Source organism: Raphanus sativus, chromosome 6 (genome assembly GCF_000801105.2).
Source record: "Raphanus sativus cultivar WK10039 chromosome 6, ASM80110v3, whole genome shotgun sequence".
Classification (NCBI taxonomy): domain Eukaryota; kingdom Viridiplantae; phylum Streptophyta; class Magnoliopsida; order Brassicales; family Brassicaceae; genus Raphanus; species Raphanus sativus.
Window position 1 is genome coordinate 28075394 of NC_079516.1, and position 17367 is coordinate 28092760.

Below are 17367 nucleotides of genomic sequence, written 5' to 3' on the forward strand. Positions count from 1 at the left end.
TTTTCTTTTCTTTTTACGAATACACTTATTCAAGAAATATAATTTTCCTAATCCTAAAAGGCATATCGTATACCGTGGAGGCCTTCGACGCCCGCACCCCTAGAGGTCAACCTTGATATCAAGTTTATCTTCCTTGCACTTACGATCACTGCAATTCGGTCGGCCGGCCCAACGAATGTTATTTTTACTGGTGCACTGAGATTTAAGACACTTCCAGATGTAACCATCTCTTTCTTCTTCTTGCTATTTCTTTTCATACATCTCTCTCTCTCTCTCTCTATATATATATATATGTTTGAAATAACAGATGCCGACGATGTTACTTCTTTTGGTCGGCGCTCTAATTTCCTCCGACGTCGACTTTATCAAATACGACGCCTCCAATCATCGTGATGATACAGTTTCTCCATACGCCAACAAGGTCTGCTTTTTTATAATCCAAGAATCTACTGGTTTGTTTGGTAGGTTTCCTTTGAGATTTGGTTACCTATTTATAGATTTGAGATTATATCAGTTTAATACAAGCTTAACTTCATAGATGAAGAAGATTCTTAGGCATACAACAAAAAGAGCTAAGAAAAGAAGAGTTAAGTAGTTCAAATTTGTTGGTCGGATAAAACATTCCATTTTCATCTAAGAATAATATTAGCCATCAATAGGATATGATACAATTTTACTGGTTTGTTTGGTAGGTTTCCTTTGAGATTTGGTTACCTATTTATAGATTTGAGATTATATCAGTTTAATACAAGCTTAACTTCATAGATGAAGAAGATTCTTAGGCATACAGCAAAAAGAGCTAAGAAAAAGAAGAGTTAAGTAGTTCAAAATTGTTGGTCGGATAAAACATTCCATTTTCATCTAAGAATAATATTAGCCGTCAATAGGATATGATACAATTTTGTAGGACTTTTTATAGTAAATTTATATTGGCTATTTTGATATTTATATAGATAAAATTTTTTATGTAAGGTTTTTAGAATAATGTTTTCATATTAGTTAATGGATGTACAAGTATTCATATGTTAGGGTGTGTTAATTACTGGATGTACAAATATTCATATATTCGGCTAAATTTAATATTAGCCATAATCTAAATAACTGTTGGCTGGATACTTTTTTTTTTAAGTATAACTAACAATTTCGTTAGCTGTCCTTTGAAAATCTTACAACTTGGAAAAACCTCGTAAATCAGTTATACACTAATATTAATTTACTATTATTATCATCAGTAATCTTCTCATATAGCTTTAACAACGTTATCTATCCCATCTAATAAAATATGTTACTGTCTATTGTATTTGTTGCTTATATAGCTTGCTAACAACGTTATCCATCCCGTCTAACAAAATATGTAACTGTTTAATAAAATATGTAACCGTCTATTGTTTTTGGTTTGTTACAGTGTTTGTAAAAAACCTCCATAAGATAAACTCTCCTCACTCAATTGCATATAAACTAACATCTAATTTGGCTGTACGCAAACAAATTTAACCAGCCAATTCCGTATTCAATTTTCATATGTATCCGTCAATTGTTTTTGGTTTGTTACTGTTGGATAAGCTTCAACATTACTTGTCCATTAAGTTATTCAATAAGTTAAGTAGGATAACTTGTGTTTGTTTAGATTAGGATAAAGATAAGATTCCTATGTCTAAGAGGTTTAGGTATAAGCTAAGTTCCTAGATCAAGTTGTAATAGGTGAAGTTAATACCTATATATAGAGATCAAAGTGTAAGAGAGATCTCATCAAGTTAAGAAAGATAATAAAACAAAGGTACAGTTTTATTAAAACCATTGCATACATACGATTCTGTGTCCTTTTATTTGGTATCAGAGCCAGAGCTTAAGGTTATTCTTATCTGAGAAGTCAAGAGAAGGTATCCATGGCTGATACTAAAGACTTAACAGAAGTAAAGACTCCGCCTGTACTAGGAAGAAGAGAAGATGTTCCAAATACAGTGGTTTGTCCAATGCTTACGACGACAAATTACAATGTCTGGGTGAAGAAGATGAAAGCTCTCTTTAAAGTCCATAAGGTATGGGAGGCGATTGATCCAGGAACAGAGGATGAAGACAATATTAATATGGCGATTATACTGCTATATCAATCAGTACCTGAAACTCTAGTAATGCAAATTGGAGATGACGATACTCCTAAGGAAATCTGGGAATCAATCAAAACAAGAAACGTAGGTGTTGAGCGTGTAAAAGAAGCCAGGTTATTAACACTAATGAATGAATTCGATCGCTTAAACATGGAAGACTCGGAAAGTATTGATAAATTCACAAGCAAGCTAACCGAACTTGCATCAAAAGCAGCCTCGTTGGGACAAAAGATTGATCAACCAAGGCTTGTGAAGAAACTACTCAACAGTCTACCAATGAAGTTTATTCATATTACAGCTTCGATAGAACAGATGCTTGATTTGAATAAAACCTCCTTTGAGGATATTATTGGAAGACTCAAAGCATACGAAGAACGTGTTAAAGGCAAGACTGCATACGATCAACAAAACAACCTTCTTTTCGCAAGTACAGAAGCCTCGTACAATCAAAATTCAAGAGGACGAGGAAGAGGTTGGAACCGTGGTCGTGGACGTAGTAATGGTGGCAGAGGACGAGGTAGAAGTAGTTCTGGAGAAGGAAACAAAGAAAAACGAGACTACTCTCAGATTACTTGTTTCAACTGCAATAAAAAGGGTCACTTCAAGTCGGTTTGTCCTGAAAAAAAAGAAGAAAAGCAAGAACTCAATAAGGCAGAGACAGAGGTAGCAGATATTGCGCTGTATATGCATGAAATAGTTCACCTTAATGAAGAAAAAGTAATCCCAAACTCACTTGAACCGAGCAAAACAGAGGATGGTATATGGTACCTAGATAACGGTGCATCTAACCATATGACAGGTGAAAAATCTTATTTTTGTGAGTTAAATCACAATATCAAAGGAAGAGTGAAGTTTGGAGATGGATCATGCGTTAATATTGATGGCAAAGGATCAATATTATTTGAAGCTAAGACAGGAGAACACAAACTCTTGACAGATATCTACTATATACCTGATTTGAGAAGTAATATTCTAAGTCTAGGACAGGCAACAGAGCAAGGTTGCGATGTAAGAATGAGAGAAAATTATTTGACCTTAAGAGACCCAAGAGGAAGACTTCTGGTGAAGGTTTTAAGGTCATCAAATCGTCTCTACAAAGTACAACTTCAAGTTGGCAAAGCTACTTGTCTTTTGACAAAGATAAAAGAAGAGCCGTGGTTGTGGCATGCTCGCCTTGGTCACATTAGCTTTAAGACAATCAGAGCCATGGCAACTCAAGAGATGGTTCACGGCCTGCCTGAAGTCAAGGAAGAGAAGCAGATTTGTGACTCTTGTTTAGTCGGCAAACAGACACGGCATAGCTTTCCCACTGCAACAAGTTTCAGAGCATCAACCGCACTAGAATTGTTGCACGCAGATCTCTGCGGACCAATCTCCCCTGCAACACAAGGAAATAACAGATACATATTTGTTATAATCGATGACCATACTAGATACATGTGGTCAATATTATTAAAAGAAAAGAGTGAAGCTTTTGAAAAATTCAAAGCTTTTAAAACTCTTATAGAAAAAGAAGTGAACAAGATGATAGGAACGCTTCGAACGGATAGAGGTGGAGAGTTCACGTCTAAAGAGTTTCAAGACTTCTGCAATAATCATGGTATAAAACGCCACCTAACAGCCCCGTACTCCCCGCAACAGAACGGCGTAGTAGAGAGAAGAAACCGTACTTTGATGGAGATGACTCGCAGTATGTTAAAATCCATGAAAGTTCCTAACTTCATGTGGGGAGAATCAGTACGACACGCTACCTATATCATCAACAGAGTACCTACCAGAGCCCTAAAACAAAAGACACCGTATGAGAGCTTAAAGGGAAGAAAGCCTAATATCGGTCACATTAGGGTTTTTGGATGTGTAGCTCACGCAAAGATGGATACGCCTCATCTAAAGAAGCTTGATGATCGATCACAAGCCCTTGTTCATCTTGGCATTGAGCCTGGCTCAAAGGCTTATCGTCTCTACAACCCTGATTCTCGTCGGATCGTTGTTAGTCGAGATGTTATTTTTGATGAGAAGGCTTGTTGGAATTGGAAGGGAGCAGGGAAAGAAGTAGTATCTGATTCAGGCATGTTCCATATGATATGGGGGACAGCTCAAGACGAAGGTATAGGACCTTTTGTGACTGGAACACATCAAGAAGAAAACGTCGCTGCAGAAACAGAGCACGACACTGATGAAACAGAGTCAACGCATCAGGAAACAGAGCAAGCTTCAACTCAGGAAACAGAGAAAGCTTCAACTCAGGAAACAAGACGCTCTACTCGTCAGATAAACAAGCCAGGATATCTTGACGACTATATTCTGCTCGCAGAGATTGATTGTGAGTTGCTGCTACTCGCCATTAACGACGAACCAAGAAACTTTCAAGAGGCGAAGCACAACAAACGATGGACTAATGCCTGCATTGATGAGATTGATTCCATCAATAAAAATAACACATGGATGTTAGTCGACAAACCAATAGGAGTAAAAATCATTGGCCTTAAGTGGGTATTCAAAATCAAGAGGAATGCTGATGGCACAATAAACAAATTCAAAGCCCGTCTTGTAGCAAAAGGTTATGTACAAGAACACGGAATCGATTTTGATGAAGTTTTTGCTCCTGTTGCTCGACTTGAGACAATAAGATTACTTATTGGATTAGCTGCTGCAAACAAGTGGGAGATTCATCATCTAGATGTCAAAACCGCTTTCTTGTATGGAGAATTAAATGAAGAAGTATACGTCTCTCAGCCCGAAGGATTTGAAAAGAAGGGAGAAGAACACAAGGTTTTCAAACTTTCGAAAGCATTATATGGGCTGAGACAAGCACCACGTGCTTGGAACACAAAGCTTGATCAGATTCTCAGGAAACTCGGTTTCAAGCGATGCGCAAAGGAAAGTTCCGTGTACCGAAAGGAAGAAGAAAGTAAAGTACTTTTGGTAGGCATATATGTTGACGATCTGTTTGTTACTGGAAACTCTATCGAGGAGATCAGAAGCTTCAAGAAAAACATGTCAAAGAATTTTGAAATGTCTGACTTGGGTCTTCTGACTTACTATCTCGGTCTTGAAGTAAAACAGGGACCAGAGAACATTGTGATCAGTCAAGAAGCTTATGCTCGTCGGATACTCATGGACGCAGGGATGGATGATTGCAACCCGACAAGCATTCCTATGGAGTTTGGTCTGCAATTTTCGAAAGGCTTGGACGAACAAGAAATCGATGCTACATTATACCGAAGAAGAATTGGATGTCTCAGATACTTAATGCATACACGACCAGATATGGCATTTTCTGTTGGCATCCTAAGCAGATATATGCACTCACCGAGAGCATCACATGGTAATGCTTTAAAACAAGTGCTTAGATATCTAAAAGGGACTGTTGGATATGGATTGGCGTTTAAGCAAGGAGGTTCGAAGAAACTAATTGGGTACAGTGACAGTAGTCATAATACAGACCCAGACGATGGAAGAAGTACAACAGGACATCTGTTTTGTCTCGGAAACACGCCAGTAACTTGGTGCTCTCAAAAGCAAGATACCGTAGCTCTATCTTCATGCGAAGCAGAATTCATGGCTGCGACTGAAGCCGCAAAACAAGCTATCTGGTTACAGGATTTGATGAGTGAAATCACAGGAAAAAAGGTTGAGAAGACTCTGATTCGAATAGATAATAAGTCAGCAATAGCTCTTGCAAAGAACCCTGTCTTTCACCGTCGAAGTAAGCACATCAGTAAACGTTTCCATTTCATACGAGAAAGAGTGGAACAAAACGAGATCGACATTGAACACGTACCGGGAACAGAACAGAAAGCTGATATATTAACAAAGGCACTAGCAAGGATCAAGTTCAAAGAGATGAGGGAGCTGATCAAGGTTCAAGACTTAAGAAAAGATGACTTGAAGCTTAGAAGGGAGAATGTTGGATAAGCTTCAACATTACTTGTCCATTAAGTTATTCAATAAGTTAAGTAGGATAACTTGTGTTTGTTTAGATTAGGATAAAGTTAAGATTCCTATGTCTAAGAGGTTTAGGTATAAGCTAAGTTCCTAGATCAAGTTGTAATAGGTGAAGTTAATACCTATATATAGAGATCAAAGTGTAAGAGAGATCTCATCAAGTTAAGAAAGATAATAAAACAAAGGTACAGTTTTATTAAAACCATTGCATACATACGATTCTGTGTCCTTTTAGTTACTGTCGTCAAGTACCATCTTCGGTGGATCAGTTGAGAAGAAAAGAGTCGGTTAAGGGTAAACCACCCAAGTAGTGTACTTCTTCTAGGTTGTTACCATAGTTCTTGGTTTTTTTTTCTTTTTATTTAATAATGATATATTTTTTGAAATAACCGGTTAATAGATTTTATTTACCTTTCTATTATAGTTAGCCGGCTAAGAAAACAAACGCATCAATATTACAATTCAAGTAACAATATTGATATCTGTGGGTGGTAGACTTATATATGGTGTTTGGACTAGTGGATGTAAGAAAATTATGTGTTCGGCTAAACATAAAATTAACTCTATAACAAATCACAATATATAGTATTAACTTTGTGTTCGGCTAAACATTATATTAACTCTCAGACAAATCACAATAAATTTAAGTGTACGGCTAAATATAATATTAACTATCTATAACCGCGAAACATATGAAGAAATTTACTTTTACGGTTAAACACAAAATTAACCCTCTAACAAATCACAGCATATATAATTAAAAAGATCTTTAGCCATATATAATATTTTATATTCGACTAAACATAAGATTTCCTATTAAAATATTTTATATTTTTATATGGTTATGCTTATTGTTAGCTGGTTTGGGATAAGTCATAGAAAATTATTTATGTCTTACTAATATTGTATTTTGAATTGTAATATTGCATTTGTTGTTTGCATAACCATAACCATAACAGGCTAACTATAGCCAGAAAAAAAAAATATTAGCTGATTTTGGCACCATTTGCTCTGTACAAAATTACATCTTTAAAAAAGTGAAAGTAGTAAGAAGCTAAATTATAGTAAGGTTGGGTAAATACATTTGTAGCCGGTTAATTAACCGCAAATGTTTTACAACCAAAAGCACCTGAAACACGGATATCTTCAGATAAAAACGGCTAAACTAAAACTTGTTACTGATATAAATTTTGGCCTGGTCCTCTCCGCAATATATATAAAATCTTTGCTGGAAACTGAAATCTCATAGATGATAATAGACTTGAAACAAAACGTACATGAGATTGGGTTGGTATTAACATTGTTTGGCCGTATAATGTTTATCTTAACCGTTTCCTATTACACGTATCCGGACACAAAGGTAAATAAACTTTCAATAAGATTCTGATGAAAAAACTGAAATCACATGTCTTTTTTCATCTTGGCCGGACTAAATATGAAAGTTCAGATTTCTATCAAAAGACAAAAATTTGATGATGCGAATGACACACTAAAGGATCAAGTTTGCACAAATTCAAAACATTGACACAGACTAATAAACAAAGCTGTAAACTTTGACAAAATTAGCAAAAAAGCTCTGAACTTTAACACAAATCAACAAAAAAGTTTTTGACACAAGTTACCAAAAAGGATACAAGAGGTAAAAAGAATTGTAGGATGAGATTTACTTACTGAGCCGATATAAGAGATGGATCATCGACTGAGATATGACCAGCACTTGAAGTGTCGCACTGTCCATGCCGAGAATCTTCTTTATCATCAGACGGAGTTGGAGAAGCAGTTCTTTAGTAGTCTCCATAAATATCAAGATATGAACTGCACGATGGTAATCTTCAACTCGGTGAATCTCTGACCTATAAGGAAGAAGGACATGGTGAAACAAACAGAGGATTTGTTTTTAGGTAACTGGTCAACCAAGCATCAAATCAAACAAAAACAAAAATAAGGTAAGACTATTTCCAACTAAAGATAGACGTAGACTTTCAGTAAAAAACAATCAATGGTTTGTTGACCAAACTTTGATCCAATTAAGACCACATATCACTTTAATTCTACTATGAATCGATTTCTGGTTATTTTCATCTAAAAATAAAGGGGAGAGCATGCATTCCTGGGTTTGGACACACCGGTTTTCTCGACGTATTTGGTCAGAATGTCGAAGTGCTCCTCTGCCATTGCTTTATCTCAAATAGATCGGAACCTCCTGTCTTCCTTTTTTGAAACCCTATCTCTGTAATCTCTTCTGTCTTCTAGCCGTATTTGGTCAGAACGTCGAAGTGCTCCTCTGCCATAGCTTTGTCTCAAATAGATCGGAACCTAATCTCTTCCTTTTTCGAAACCCTCACTATAAAAAAATTCTACATTAATCAGCAGATTGTTATAGCACGTTTTGCTGAACTGTTATCGTAGATGACTTAAAAATTCCCGAATTATGTAATAGCGTTAGATAAACGCTATATATTCTATTAATTCTTCAACATGACCTATTGATAAACATTTGGTCCAATTATATTTTTAACATTTTACTAATTAGCTACCTTTAGTCACATTTTAATACAGCTATTACGTGATTTTCAGTTATTATAATAACTTTCCTTTACTTCCTATAATCTAGGGGCCTATTACTCTTTTTCTTTTGAACATTAACTTTCATAAATTACTCTAATTTATACTGAATTAAATTAACATCTATTCTATTATACATGAACAAAAAAAAAATACAACCATAAACTGTTTTTTCTTTTGTAAATTGTACGACCATTGTTCCACTAAAACAAATATTAAAACTACATTTAAAACAAATAACATCTATTTTATAACTAAAATATAATTTATTTTAGCTATACAATATATTTTCGAATAATCAATATTGACAATATCATTTTATTATTTTCAAAAAGGTATATATTTAAAGGCACATTTTAAATTTCAAATTATGTCAATTCCTTTCAGAATTGTTTAAACAACCACATACAAAAACAACTAAAATAAATGATTTACATTTTAGACTCAAGCACTGTGATATAACTTTTAAATAGGTATTTTCAAATCAAAACTATAAATGATTAAAAAATTTCAAAATCTATTCTATTAATTCTGCAGTTTGCCCTATTGATAAAGGTTCAGTCCAACTAATTTTTTTTAACGATCTATACTTAAAAATACTAACTTCATCAAATTATATATCGTGGCTGTAACCACCACTCCAACTACATAATAATCAGTTTTCTTTAGAAAATATGAGGCTTTGACTTTTTTATTCAAAGCACACGTGAATGTAGAAAAGAAAATAGGATCATGGGCCTTGATTTACAATACTCATTTTCAATTCAGTTACAAATTATAATGTGTAATATTTTTTGTTTGGTATAATATTACGTGTGTAATAATAATGTTTTATATCATAATATATAAAATCATCTCATGAAACGTTAATGAAAAACATATAATATTTTTATTTAATTACTATTTGATTACTAAATAAAATTATAACTATAGTTTATTATTTATATAAAAAATTAATAACTATCAATACTATTAAAGTTGAAGTATGTTCTAATGATATTAGATGAGTCCCATTAAAATAAATATTATTACTATATGTAATTGCTTATGCGTGTGTATATATAACTGTTTCTATCCATGCTGTTGTGATCTTCAAAACCGTTTTTGTGTTCGAAAAAAGTACGGCCGGCTCTACGTGTGAGTTAGGTCTTCCGCATGTTCTTTAATACATTTTTCGCTCTAATTCACACGTCAACTACTTTCTTCATTTTTGTTTGTAAATTTAATCAACTAAAAGTTATTTATTTTTAAAATATTTGAAGCCTAAAAATATATCTGTTCTTTTAAGGATGGATCATAAATTTGGTCCAGCTATTTGACAAATCGATTTGCGGGTACGGGTTATGAATATTTTATGTGGAGTGAGTGTAGGTTGGTGAGTTTTGGATCGCGACTATCCGTCGACCCGCAAAGTATTTAAAAAGTAAAAAGTTAAAAAGTAAATATCTTTTTTAGAAATACAGGAATTTGAAAATAATAATTTAAAATTTAAATCATGTATAATTTTTTTATTATAAATATATTTTTATAATAACTAAATTAAATAATAATTTTTAAAATATATATATTACCCGCAAATAACCACAAAATTAAATGGAGCGGGTTCGGGTACAAAATTATTTGTTTGCGGGTTTTGCGGATCAGATTTTTTTACCAAAAAAATTGAAAATCCACGGGTTGGCGGGTCAGTGGGGCGAATTCGACCTGCAACCCAGCTTTAACCGTGCATATACCAGATCAATTTTTTAAATTGCTATTATTTAATAAATATATTTTGATTAAGATTTATACACAAATATGATTACAAAAAATATAAATATACTAAAAAAACAAAAATATCAAAAAGTTAAATTTAAAACAAAAAATATACCCGCCCTTTTAAGGGCGGGTCAAAATCTAGTAATAGATTGAAACCTAAAATAGCACTTAATTAATGCTATTTTGAAAATTAAGTGAGCGGGAAGATAAAATTACCGATTCTGCCAATACTTAGCGGGAAATTAGATTTACGCGCCAAATACATTATTTAAGCATCTTCGGTAAGGCTATCAAAGACATACAATAGCATTTTTCTAATGCTAAGAAAATCTATTTAAACTCCTAAATCCTAAACCCTAAACATTAAAAACAATCCTTTAAACTCTATATTTTTCATATTATAACTCAAATCTTAAACTTAAATTCAAAATTTAATCTTCTTAATCTTAAACTATAGTTTTCTAAACATAAATCTTAAATCAAATCCAAAATCATACGCGAAATGAAATGCGTAAATTGAAACCCTAAACTTATCTTTAAACCATAAACTCTAAACATAAACTTTAAAACTCTTATAATTTCACACTATAATCTTAAACTTAAACTCAAAATTTAATATTCTCAGTCTTAATCTATAACTTCCAAAAAAAAAAAATCTTAAATTTTATATCTAAACACAATTTTTAATTTCCAAAATTATTTAGTTTGATAACATTAACTTAATTACTAAACTCTAAACTCCAGACCATATTTTCTAAACCCCAAATATACGTCAAATGCTATGTATTGTATCATATATTATAAATCTACACATATAAATTACAAATCTAATTTCCAAATTTTATTCTCAAATTTCACTCTAAATTAAACATAAACTCTATATTTTTTTAAAATGATATAATGAAAATTTATTTTAAATCTAAATCTTAAATTTAAATTTTACATCTGTTTTTTGACATTTCAATATCGAAAATTTACAATTTAAACTCTAAACTCTATTTCATAAACTCTTGACTCTATTTTCTAATACCTAAATACCAATCACAAAGTTTACATTTAAAAATTTAAATCAAAATTTTTATATTGTGAAATATAAATCTTTGATTCAAATTAATTTTTGTTTTCGGAAATTTATCATAAATATTTATATATTAAACACCAAAAATGAATAGGAAAAACAATGGATACGAATAAACAATTACAAAATATCTGATTGGTTAACATAATGTGGCTAATCAAGTTTTAGAAAGAAAAAATGTGGCCAATCAGGTTAAAGTGTGCAGATCATTCATTGTGTAACCACAACCATTGATGAAAGTTAATCTAACGGACACAAATGCACAAGGATTAAAAATCACATTTTTTTTCTTCTATCTTCTCCTTCCTCTCTTCCCTCTTACCGTGAAAAATCAGAGAGTAACTCCATTTTCCCCTATTAGAAAAAACCATTCCCCTTATCCCCTCTCTATTTTCTCTGCCCTTCTATGATTGTGCTTACACAAATAACCATCTATCTATTCTATTAAAACAGAAGTACAAAATTAGATTAACCCTTAGTTTTTCACTATATTTACATTGTCATGCCACTGAGATATTAAATGGAGCTATATTTAAGTATGATTGTATTTTCCTAATTTAAGTAATATATTTAAGCATTTAATGTTTTATACTAATTTAAATAATAGATTTCCTTAATAAAATCTTAACCAAAATATCTTTCCTAATATGTTTCGTATTAATATTTTTAATATTTATTAGTAATAAATAATAAAATAAAAATCACACGTCATTATCAATTTATATAACATATAAATAAAATATAAAATATTTTGTTTCATATATTATTAGCATAATGCTTCCATATATAAGTCCAATTATTTTTAAATATAAGATTTGTTTGTATGATATACTGTGATATAATAGACGATTAAATCACCAAATATAATTATTTTAAAGTAATAAATAAAATCGTTATGTTTTAAAATATTTTATTAACAATTATGTAATACAATTTAGTTTAAATATATATACTATATATATATATATATAGTATACCATTAGTACAGAGAAAAAAATTAAACTGAAAGAAATATTTATACGGTCACGGGTCAAGCTCTAGAAATAAACAAAAACAGCGTAACATTATTTTTCTTTAACAAATTTGTTTTAATAGAAATTATAGTTCCAAATATGGTTATATATTTTATGTATTTATAAAAAAAAATTGTTTTTGAGGGATGCAAAGATGTTTGAATTGGAAAAAATTATGATCCACATCTATATTATTTTAATTAGGAAATTTAAAATTTATATCAGAATATTTTATTAAAATTTTAATTTTAATTTTTACTATAACAAAAAAATAATTTCCAATTTAATTTTTTATTTAAATATTATAAATACATCATTTAATAAAAAAAAATTAAAAACATAAAATAAATACCCGCCCGGTCGGACGGGTCAAGATCTAGTTAGTTTATTATATCTCATTCACCTCAAAAATACTTTATTTTTTTCAATTAAATCCCTTATATATTATTTGGGAAGACTTTAAAAAATATGAACCTCATTATTGTAAGAATTATAAAACTAGCCCATTCTATGTGGCGAGTTTTTAAGAGCTGAAAAATCCTACGTGGCAGTCTTAGAGGGGATTTGAGCGAACCATAGTGTTCAAAAAATAAAAATATTCGACTATTAGGGATGTGTCGCATATTTCATTTGATTATATGATATGTTAATAGAACTCCATCGCGAGGTTCGTATTAAAACTGCTCATGCTTTGACCACCACTACCGGACCGTCACAATTGTCTTCCGCCGCGGAATGAAGTTTTTTCTGTTCAAGTCATCTCCGTCTCTCCAGCTCTCACTCATGGCCAGCTCCTTCGGAAAGCTATCTGTTTTGCAGTTTCCAATTCGGTCATGGCCTTCTTCTTTTACTTCCATGTCTTTTACGTTGCTTCGTCGCACTTTGTACCTCACACCGGCATCTCCATTACAGCTCCAAGTCAGCAGACTCTGGCCGGAATCTATGGCCATGAAAATATCTTCCGTGCTATCTTGAGAAGCTAGCTTCGACGTCGAGTCAAGCCTCGCCGTCGAGGATCGAAACTTAGCTTATTTTCACTTCCGGTACTCCATAAGTTGATATTTTTGTTTCTGACCTCAAACTTATTAAATTGAACTTTTTGGTAATGTGTACTATTGTTTAATATGGTTTAACTTAAACAATGGTCCGGTTTTGTTTGATTTGGTTTTCTAATTTTAAAAGTCATTTACTTAAGCTTTTCAATGAACTTATTACGAGTGTATACATGCAATTAATAGTTATTATATATATATGGGATATAGGACATTCATATGTTTCACAAAAGGGATTGTTTATATTAAGCATTAACGTAAAAATGTGTTGTTCAAGGAAAAATGGTATAAAAGGCAACTCGAATCATGAAATTAATTTGTTTTATATTTGAATTTTTTGAAAATTTCAATAAATGAAATGTTAATATTATTGATGAAATTTGGTTGCCAAGCTCATCGAATTTATTCATTCAAGTAAATAAATACTTATATGATGTGATTTTATGTATCCTCATTATATATTATTGTCTAAAAAAAGTGTCCTATATTGTTGTTGCTAATTATTAATCACCAAAATTTATTCCTCAATATAATAAGGCATTTGCGAATAACTGCTTGGCCATAATGCAAACCTGTTCTCATCAAAGTGTTAGAGTACTATATATACAATTTGTATTTTTTGGTAAAAAACATTTATATTATAATTGTGTTTGAAACCTATTAGGACTTATTGATATTTGTATGATATGATCAAATATTATATTTAGTAAAAATAGTATTTTCAATTTTAAATTTTTTCTGTAATTTGAATTATTATTTATTATAATGTTTTAAAATCAAATAAAGTAATTTATTATTAGAAATTCTATTAAATATGAAAAGACTATTGGAAAAATTGTATTCATAAATAACATAAACGGGTTTAGGGGGACATTTTCAAATTTAACGGGCTTGAAACTAAACTAACATAAATGGATATGTTTATAAACGACCTCAAATTATAGAGTTTAAATGGGCAGAGCCTAAATTGATCTATGCTGCCCATATTAAAATCCCAGTATATGAACAAACCCAATATACCACAAAACTATTTTTCATTACATTAATATCAAATATTTGGCGTTATATTTCATCCTACGCAAGGAGCATGTCTCATCCTAGTTAATCAATTATAATTCATCTACCATCATGGCCCACATATTAAACTTAACCAATCAGATTTAAAGCTGGCCAACACCTTTCTCTTCTTATTTCCTTTCCCATCGTAAAAGCTCATCCTTTACATCCTCCATTGATGATTTTGAAGCTTGAAGAAGAGGTAATTTTATCCATTTTTGATGATTTTTTTCTGGAATATCATTTACATGTTGTTTATATCATGGGTAATATTAAAAAGTAAGAATTGATGAAAATGTTGAGAGATTAAAAACGATTTTGAAAACTGTGTTTATGGATTTTCAACTAGCCTTACCAGTATTGCTATGTATAGTACTAATTGTAATGATAATTCCATTTTATTTCAGAAAAAAATGCAAAATCCACCTTGTACAATCATTTGTTTTGATTACAGAAGACATTATATGAACGATGTGACTGAAACAAAATGGATATCGAGAGATGGTGAAGTAGAAGATGAATTCACACGATTATGTTGAAGAAATGAGTGGCGGAGGAATAGGATAAGCTGCCTAATGAAGTGCGTGGAAGTTCATACATGAGCTTTTATTTATGATTTTTTTTACCTTCTAAGACACATTATGTCTTTCATATTACACATATCGACACTTCCCACTTGAGGGACACAATATCGGTGTTGAAAGTCATCCTTACCCTCATCCAACTAAGTTAGCCTAACCAGATAAAAAACCGAGAACCACATAATTAAAAGAATATTTCTTTTCTTATTTTTCGAAAAGTCATAGGTCACATATTCTATCTCCATTCTCGATTTCAAAACTCAGATTCAATTTAACTTTCCCAAATTCAAAACACTAATTCCTAATCTCTCTCACTCTTCTTTTATTGTCGAACCAAACTATGAACCCCAAAAGTTCAATGCCTGATTTGTTTCAGTGATTCCCTCTCCAGCTTTCTATCCATCTCCCTAAATTTCCTGATAATTAATGGAAAACCCTTTCTATCTCTTTTAACGAACCATTGACGAAGGCGAATCCTCTCTCAGCATCCTGTGGTGGTGTTTTCCCTGGTCTAATCATGATGGAGATTATATGAGTTGTTTATTGGGTTGTGATGAGACAAATCTCCTGGATCATTTTCTGGGTCTATTAGCATAAGAACTGAATCAAATTGCAAGGAGTATGGCGTCCTCTGGTCAAGAAAAAAATTAAAAAACGGAAACGGTGCCCATCGGAGGTCCTGAGACCAACAATGGTGAAATTTCAGCTTTTTGCATTTTTGGTCCCTCATCTTTTGGATATTCATTCTTTTACCTCAAATATTTTTAAATGTTCAGAACAATCTTCTTGATTTATCCATAAACTTCTAATTGTGCACTATATACCCTGTCAAATACAAATGAACCAATATATGTATTCAAAATTATAAAATAATCTAAATAAACTAAAGAAATGATAAAACTTTTGGAAATAGCAAGATATCACTCACCAAAACAGAAATTCTTCAGATTTTTGTTTTCTTTTTTGAGTTGATTACTACTCCAACAGACACTTTTTTTAACACTTTTAGGCACTTGCCACTTGAGAGGCACTTTTTCCCTCTCACCCTCTAGTGTTTTGACATGATTATCCTTTTGCTGTGGTTAAGACTTTGAAGAGATGAGTTAGTTTTATTAATATAATATTATGCCAGCTTCTCTCCACTCGCTCACTTTATTCTCTTCTTCCTTATGGTTTTTTGAGCCATTAGATATAAGAATTGCAAGTAGATCGTATGGTCAGAATTACTTGAACTTTTCTAATACTACTTTATCAATCTCATCTATTTATTTATGTGATTATTTCAACATATTTAAAATATATAAATAAATAAATTTGTTATCATAAATTATGTCTTTTTATTCTCTACATTTTAAGATCCATTTTGGTATATTTTTGCAATTTGAATATGAAAAAAATTGTGGACATGAACACCTTAAATGTATACAAAAATTGTACATGGCTTAGTGTTCATTTGAGAAATGTGGTTTCATATTAACTAAATTAACCAAGATCGTATTTTGAGTCTTTGAACCTTGACAAAAGACAATATGTCTATGAGTTACCGTGTTGAAGTGAGTCTCTCTGATATGCATATGTGTATACGTGTTTGTGGATGCTGAAATGGTTGTCGTTTGTGGATGTGGACGAAAGTTCACTGTTGCCATTTGTGGATGTGGATAACTGATAGAATATCAAGAAACTATAGTCGTCAAGTTAAGAACTGACATATCCAACTAATAGAAGGTCCACAAACTGTTTCATTGTGTCAAAACATTTTCTAAATCCAATCAACTAAACAAAATGTTCAATAAACAGATGAGGCCAATTTTATTAATCATGAGGAAGGGTTTATAGTCACAGTCACAAACAAGAGTTTACATCATCCTTAAAATCTCTAATAGACACACCACAAAACATAATCACTAAATATAATAGACACGAGAGCTTGTCGTCATCTTTTCCACAACGGAGGTCGGATCTGCTCGTCGTCACGTCCTCTCCAAACCAGATAGAAAAAAGTGTTGTGGACAGACAAGGTGTGGACGTCAGATTTGTGAAAAATAAAAACAGAGAGACTGTGGATGTGGATGATCGTGATCAGTTCTGGCCATCAGTTTCACCAGCATACCTAAAATCAATTTGAAATTATTTTCCAATTCCAAATCACTAATTTCCAAGCCCTCGCAAATCAACATCTTTCAAGCTCTAAACTCAATCAGATAACCA

General features: G+C 32.0%; 1 non-coding gene across 1 annotated transcript; it reads right to left on the reverse strand.

The window, feature by feature from the left end:
• Positions 1–7330: 7330 nt before the first annotated feature.
• Positions 7331–8459, reverse strand: LOC108806923 (uncharacterized). The gene is made up of 2 exons (XR_001942617.2): positions 8183–8459; positions 7331–7909 (listed from the first exon to the last, which is right to left on the reverse strand). It is a non-coding gene; the product is annotated as an uncharacterized LOC108806923 (transcript).
• Positions 8460–17367: the final 8908 nt, after the last annotated feature.